This window comes from Euprymna scolopes, chromosome 6 (assembly GCF_053919585.1).
Source record: "Euprymna scolopes isolate OS-2025 chromosome 6, ASM5391958v1, whole genome shotgun sequence".
Taxonomy (NCBI): domain Eukaryota; kingdom Metazoa; phylum Mollusca; class Cephalopoda; order Sepiida; family Sepiolidae; genus Euprymna; species Euprymna scolopes.
In genome coordinates, this window is record NC_136487.1 from 126,936,139 (window position 1) to 126,944,470 (window position 8,332).

An 8,332-nucleotide genomic window follows, 5' to 3' on the forward strand; every position below is an offset into this window, starting at 1 on the left:
AGGCTGCCATTTTGGAAGATCGGCGGATTACTATTCGCCAAATAGCTCAAGATTAGTACAGGGTCTGTGGAAACTATCATTCATGACCATTTGCATATGAATAAGGTGTCTGCCAGATGGATTCCCAGGTTGCTCACACCATTCCAGAAGCGAGAACGCATCGAGTGCTCGAGGATGAATTTGGAGATGTGCCAAGAAGATGAGTCAAAGTTTTTCAAAAGACTGATTACACAGGATGAAACCTGAGCCCATCACTATGATCCAGAGACCAAAGCCCAGTCAATGCAGTGGAAGCACTTGGACTCACCACCTCCAAAGAAGGCAAGGGCACAGCCTTCCACTGGCAAGGTCATGCTCACAGTCTTCTGGAACCAGGACGGAGTAGTGATGACAGATTTCCTGTCAAAGGGTACCACAATTACAGGAGCCTATTATGCTTCATTTTTTAAGAAATTAAGGGAAGCTATCAAAATTAAGAGGCGGGGCAAGATCAGCAAGATACCCCCCTCCTACAGGACAACGCTCGCATGTCGACAGATCAGAAGCACGGACGTGTGGTTATGAAATCCTCCATCATCCTCCCTACTCTCTTGACCTTGCACCCTCTGACTTTCACCTTTTCCCAGCCATGAAGTTGTTTTTGAAAGGAAAGCGTTTCCCAGATCATGCAGCTTTGATTTATGAAGTGACGTCGTGGTTGGAGGACCAACTTGGTGTGTTCTACAAAAACGGTCTCCAGAGCTACATCAAACGATGGGAGAAATGCATAACTCTGAGTGATTCCTATGTAGAGAAAGACTAATAACTGTGCGAAGTTTCGTTGCTCTACTGCTATGGGAAGTGGATCAGGGGCATTACTTATTGCACCCTCATCGTATGTCAATATTGTAGAAGAACCAAATACCATGTTTACGTTGTTAAAACAATCAATTGAAAAAAAAACAGAATGACGGAATGACAATTAGAGATAAGTCATAGCATATTATAAAATATATTCAATGCGAATAGATAAAATATATGTAATGTGTTTTCTAAAGCCACGAATGATTATCAAATAAGATAATGATATGATCATTCAAGATGTCTGTAATGCCACTCATTGCTCCAGGTAGTGTATAAAATGTATCAAATAAGATAATGATATGATCATTCAAGATGTCTGTAATGCCACTCATTGCTCCAGGTAGTGTATAAAATGTATCAAATAAGATAATGATATGATCATTCAAGATGTCTGTAATGCCACTCATTGCTCCAGGTAGTGTATAAAATGTATCAAATAAGATAATGATATGATCATTCAAGATGTCTGTAATGCCACTCATTGCTCCAGGTAGTGTATAAAATGTATCAAATAAGATAATGATATGATCATTCAAGATGTCTGTAATGCCACTCATTGCTCCAGGTAGTGTATAAAATGTATCAAATAAGATAATGATATGATCATTCAAGATGTCTGTAATGCCACTCATTGCTCCAGGTAGTGTATAAAATGTATCAAATAAGATAATGATATGATCATTCAAGATGTCTGTAATGCCACTCATTGCTCCAGGTAGTGTATAAAATGTATCAAATAAGATAATGATATGATCATTCAAGATGTCTGTAATGCCACTCATTGCTCCAGGTAGTGTATAAAATGTATCAAATAAGATAATGATATGATCATTCAAGATGTCTGTAATGCCACTCATTGCTCCAGGTAGTGTATAAAATGTATCAAATAAGATAATGATATGATCATTCAAGATGTCTGTAATGCCACTCATTGCTCCAGGTAGTGTATAAAATGTATCAAATAAGATAATGATATGATCATTCAAGATGTATGTAATGCCACTCATTGCTCCAGGTAGTGTATAAAATGTATCAAATAAGATAATGATATGATCATTCAAGATGTCTGTAATGCCACTCATTGCTCCAGGTAGTGTATAAAATGTATCAAATAAGATAATGATATGATCATTCAAGATGTCTGTAATGCCACTCATTGCTCCAGGTAGTGTATAAAATGTATCAAATAAGATAATGATATGATCATTCAAGATGTATGTAATGCCACTCATTGCTCCAGGTAGATATAAAATGGAATATTATGAATGGGTCACCAGTTAGCAAGAGCTAACTCAACAACGAGAATTTGGAATAAAAAACAATAAAACACGAATTAACGGACAAAATATATTTATATCAACAATTTTATAGATATGTAAAATATACTTTAACAAACCAAAGTTTGTTGAGAAGTTTTAAAGTTCTTTAATAAGAACTAAACAAAAGCGTTATAAACTTTGTTTCGAAAGTCTGTTGTGTGTATGTGTGTGTTTACTTTATAGATGGCTCTGTTCGCTAGAGATATAACAGCAAGCTTAAAGGAATTTCAGCGTGAAGCATTCCAGGCTTATAGGATGGGCATTGTTGACGTTGACAGTCGCATTGCGTCGTATCGCGTCATAGATGTCCCTGGAAGAATTCCGATTTTCTATTTACCAAGTCACTGTTTTATAGGATCGTTTCATTTCACACCGAATTGTTACTTTTTCAGTTTAAAACGATTTGCATTATTAGGAAAATATATTGAGTCCACTTGTTTTTTATGGGAACATTTTGCTTTTAGGAGTGACGAATAAATTGAATTTCAGTGAAGGGAAGAAAGTAAAGGGGTAGCAATTAAAGCATTTTACTTTTTAGCCTTCATCCAAATAACGTCTCGATGTAGAAATCCGAGACTTAACGCCCCCCCCCAAAAGTGAAAGAAAAAAAAAGAAGAAAGAACAAGTTAAATTAACAAAGACAGGAAAAGAGTAGTTTATTGTGCTCGTTCGTTTCGTCAGGCAACATCAATTCTTAATCGATACAAAATCCAAACATTGTTGTAAAAAGCTGATACAATATTGACGTCGTTAATGCTATTATAGAAAAACAGAATGACGAAGTAACAATTAGATGCCTTAATGAAAACGAACCGTTCAATGATGCTGAAAGGCTAGATCAGTTCCTTCCGGGAAGCCATGTGAACGAGTCATGGTCAAATGATGTACAAAACTAACAATCTTAATTATTACAGATGCCTTTATTCGCCTGCGTCACGGATTTAATTTAGAAAGTAAGTTTAAGAAGTAAATAATTATTTAGGCTACTTAGTAAATTCCTTCAAAATAAAAACCTTGAAGAAAAATCAACGAACGTCTCCTCGTGTCTTTCATGTACGAAAAGTTTTATTCAAACAGACGAGACGACTAATAACCATTAAACGAAATGGACACTCAGTGGATACGGCAAAGAGAAACAGCGACGACGAAGAGAATAAAAATACCAGCACGTATAAACACCCCACACATGTATTTATAAAGAACTATTATTTGGTTTATTGATTGATCATTGTTGAAAACATTACAGTTAGGAAATACAAACAATAAAAAAATTATTTTCAATCTCTGCATTTGTCATGACAAATTCTATTTTAACAATTAAAAAGCAATTGCTAGCAGTTCTAAAGACGACTTTAGTTTGAAAACGTCTATTACGTTTAAAGCAATTGAAGTAGTGGCTTTTATTTGTAATGGTGGCAGCATATTCAGGGGTGTTGGAATTTCTTAGAGGGTGTGTAGCTGTCTATGCCTATGGTTAACCAATCAGTTAAGTTGGATGCTATAGTGGATGCTTTCTTTTTAAACATAAAACGTAGAGGTTATTTCGATATGAACGTTCGAACATCGTTCCAGTCAGGCATCGAATATCGATTCACTGTTTGATGGAGAGGGATATTCGAGGTTTTGTTATACTTTGTTTTTATCTTTATTGAGAAAACTGAGTGATCAGAAGATCCTAGCACAGACAGAGCTAAGGATGAGCACAGTTCAGGATAGGGTGTTAGAAAAATATCTAGAAGATTTGCAGATTGTCCGTCAACATCGAGCACCTGTTGTTAGGTCATAAGCAAAAGAGAAATCATGACAAAACCCCCCTTCGTCATCTTTTTTTTTTAAGTGGACTAAGAATTTAATATTGTGAGCATTGAAATCTCCATAGACGTTAATGTTTGTTGAGGGATGAGCAGACATAGCTACCCCAGCGTTGTGGAGACGGTAGAGGGAAAATATAAATGTTATGCTGTACGCTCTACTCTAAAGCATATGTAGGGATATTTGGGGTCTTCTTTGGAGATGTCCTTGTCATAGGGGAAGCTATCTATAATTTAGACACCTATTCCACGTTCATCGCAATCCCGAAAGTCAAGTTTGGATGAGAAGTTAATATAGTCTTTAATGGAGATATCGGCTGAGTTTATACTAGTTTCACTCAAAAACAACAGGTCAGGTTTGAGCTCCCGTAACTGAATTTTGGCCTTTAGAAAGATGGAACGTAGACTCCTGGTGTTAGAGAAGAGACATTGTAGTGAGGGTTTATGTTTGAAGTTGTGGTTCTGGATTTTCTCTTGTTTTGTATGATAGAATTATTCATACTTAAGTTTGGGATTTTGTGGAGGAGATCAGCAGAGTTGTTTAGAGCAAATTGAAGGAACACGATTCAGAAAGAGTATGGACGAAAGAGAAAGTGAATAAAGAATATTTTTATAGACTAATGAAAACGAAAAGCCGTAGCAGTTCCCATTAATATGGTATCGAGAGGCCCTACAAGAGGCTACTGCATGATTCAGACTCCATTTACCAAATGGCAATGCAGTAACCCTAGTATTATGCACTTGCTTATAAGATTTCCTCCTTGGGAGTTAGTAAAAGGTTCGAGTCTCTGATTATTAGACACTTAACGCCAGCCAAATAAAATATTTACCTCCAGCACCCTAATTAGTGGCATGACAATGAAAATAGAATAGAATAGAATAGAATGGAAAGAGAATTTAGTCATCTCTAGCTACTGCTATCGACCGAGTATACAACGTTTTTCTCCCTTTGCCATAAAAAATCGCTCATTTATTGAAAATGAGGGCTGAACTCATAATGCCTTCTACTCTCCTTAAAAAGCAACTAAGTATTATACTTAGTACAATTCCATACCTACTATTTTAAAGGAAAGTTTAGAGATATTGTTTTCCTCTTAGGGTGTCTCATTGTCTAGAGATTTACGCTAACTAATTTCGGTCACTATTTACTTCGCGTTTTTAACACTTTGTGTTTTACAAAAAAGTATCTTATTTTAATTTCGAATAAACACAATAGATTCAGGTTGCTCCCCACAACTGAGAAAGAATTAAAGCGCGTTTTAGTCGTTCTACTCATGCTGCAAAGGTCGACAAGGCATGCAGGATGATTACCAGCAACCTATAATCGACCAACATGCCATCTGTCTACAGAATGTCAGGAATTGCTCCGCCACAGTTCCGTGGAGAGGCGATAGTGAAAGTAGAGCGCTATAAGCAGAGCACCGACAATAGGCATCCTTCATTTGTACACCAAGAGATGTTTCAGCTTCTCTCATCACGTAAGAGCTATCACAGGCCTCGAACGAACAACACCAGTGTTTTTCTGCCTGTGCTGGTGGATTGAATCAGTCGGAGACAACAACAATGAGGCTTTTCCGAGTAGGCTCTGAACTCCCCCAGAAAGAGCGGATAACACTCAACCGAGCCCGAGCGAATGGTGCCAAAATACGGGACAACCTACAGACGTGAAGCTATGTACAGGACGCAAACTGTTGCACACATCCTCACAAACTGTCCCCTAAGCGAGAAATGCTCTAGTGCAACCCCCTGACACTGCTCGACAATGGACCTCAAGATAAAATGACAATGATTAATCGTAGGTGGTAATAAATACATATAATTTAATAAAATAAAATAATAATTAAATACTAAAATATAAGCGAATTTGTGGTACAAAATGTAAATTGACCTTGTAAATAGAATAAAGAATAAAGAAGAAACAAAGCAAGATTTAGCTTTGTATAATATATTATTTTGGAAAAAAATGCAAAGAAAACCCAAAAAACAAAGATCCAAGAAGAATTCTTGGTTACCTACGTGTTGTATGCGCATGTCCAACTTGAGTGGAAAACAATTGAGCGAAAGCGAAAGAGGGGGATAGAAAGAAAGATAGAAGTTTTAATAGAAATATAATACACTCTTTGCCTCGAGAAACGCCGGATAGCCCAATTGGAAGTCTTCGAAAGCCTCGAAAGACAATGTAAAGGTAGTTGCGCGTGAAAATGTGAGGCAAGGGTTGCGCAATCACTAACCACACCTCTCCTGAATCGGCACTGATAAGCGGAGAGCACATGCAGCACCTGGAATTCACAAATGATCACCCATTTTAGTACTGACCAGGCTCAACGTTGCTTAACTTCGATGATCTAACGAGAACCAGTGCATCAACGTGATTATGCCGATTACTAGCCCAACTATTTAAGAGAGTTGTGAACTATCAAGATATCATTTTTATTTTAAAATTACAGGTCTATTTTGAAGCTTTATGAAATAGACGTGGGCAGGTATTTAAGGTCGAGATTGCAAACTTGTAACATACTGGCCTACAATTCAATCAGTGAAATAGTTTCATTTTAAAAGTATCACTATCAAAATATATTTGAAATTGTCAACTACAGCATGTGATAATATTAAAACTAAGGATGATAATTCAAAGTTGAAGATTGGGTAGTCGGCAATGTTTACAGGAGTCGAAGCCTGAGCAGGAGTCATAGTTCCTTAAAACTAATTTAGCCGCAATATATCTGAGTTCAGGAGTCGGCGTCAGATACTATTTTCAGACGATGGAATTGAACTACGAGTCGAATCTAAAACAAATAAACCAAAAAGACGATATCAAAAAGTGAATTGCTTCTGTTAAACCAATCCAAAATTTCGAATGAAGAATCGAAGTCTGGTGACAGTATTTTTTTTTTTCAGAAACCCAGAGTTATAGTCGGTTTCTCTTTAAAAACTGACGCCTGAGCCGGAAATCGGATCCTTTGTTTTGTCGTTATGACATGGGAAAAAAATAAAAAATAAAACGCAAAATGTGTTTACTGTTTATATAATGTGTGCAATCAAGAATTCTTATTGGATATTTTTTTTTTGCATTTTTTCCCAAATAATATATAATACAAAACTAAATATTGCTTTCTTTTTCCTTTTTTCTTTATTTTATGTGTGTGAACGTTTTTTTTTTTTTTAGCTATTTCATCTTTTAATGCCTAAAATAACAATTGAATTCAAAACAATTTAGAATGCAATACCACCTGTTTACAGAGTGTGAACTAAAATATAGACTTATGAGAAATAGGCACGGAATGCACACACAAGATACAAGAAAATGTCTCGTTTTTATTTACAATAATTCACTATTACGCAGGTTTGTGTTATGCAACTGCCGAGATTAAATAATTTATTCACAAATCATGCGATGTAAAACTAAATTAGTTGTTTTATTTTACGGCATATCAACTCTTTTATTCAATGCCGAATTCGGTAATTTTGGTAAAACATTTAATGATTCAAGTTTTTTTTTTTTTTTTTTTTTAATATTTTTGGTTGGTTGTTTTGCTTTACGGCATATCAATCTGTTTCGGATAAATTAATGTTGAATGAAAGTATTCTGGTAGAAGTTTTATGCTTCAAGTTCTTTATATCTTCGTATATTTATTCATAGTGTTTGGTTTGGTTTGTTTTACATTTCAACGTGTTTTCGAGTTTTTTTTTAAACATCGAATCCAGACAATTTGGTAAAGAGTTTTTTGTTTCAAGTGCTATATATCTTCAAATATTTATTCATGGAGCTTGATTTGGTTGTTTTGTAAAGGGAAATTGTTATTTTGTTCTTGGTTTTGCATATATATATATATATGTATATATATATATATATATATATATATATATATATATATATATATATATATATATATATATATATATATATATATATATAGTAAAATGAAGATCCGGCTCAAAGCAAGCCAGGAGTATGGGGACGAGCCCATCGAGGTTTGTCACACGAGACGGCGGATTCCAGCTGACGCTATGGGTCCAGCCAGTCCTCTAAGATATGGAGACCAACGTAACAGAGGGGGCCAAGTAAAGAGTAGGGGTCCGGTATATAAAACTAAGAAGAAAGAGGAAGGTAGGCGGATCATTAGGTGCTACTGCTGTGGCGAAATTGGTCACATAGCAAGATTTTGCAGCAGGAGCATTCAGAGAAACGGAGGCGCTCCGTTCGCGCAACGCCCGACGAGCTGAACAAGAACATACCGGCGCACATAGTCGGTAATATGGGCGCATAGAATTCCGTGTTAATTAGAATAGAAGGGAAAAGTTATAGGACCCTAGTAGATACAGGTGCAGAAGTGTCAGTGATACACAGCAGTGTTTTTA

General features: G+C 36.0%; 1 pseudogene; it reads right to left on the minus strand.

Moving 5' to 3' along the window:
• Window positions 1–6,240: 6,240 nt before the first annotated feature.
• LOC145278401 (5S ribosomal RNA) lies at window positions 6,241–6,358 on the minus strand (annotated as a pseudogene).
• Between the last annotated feature and the right edge of the window lie 1,974 nt (window positions 6,359–8,332).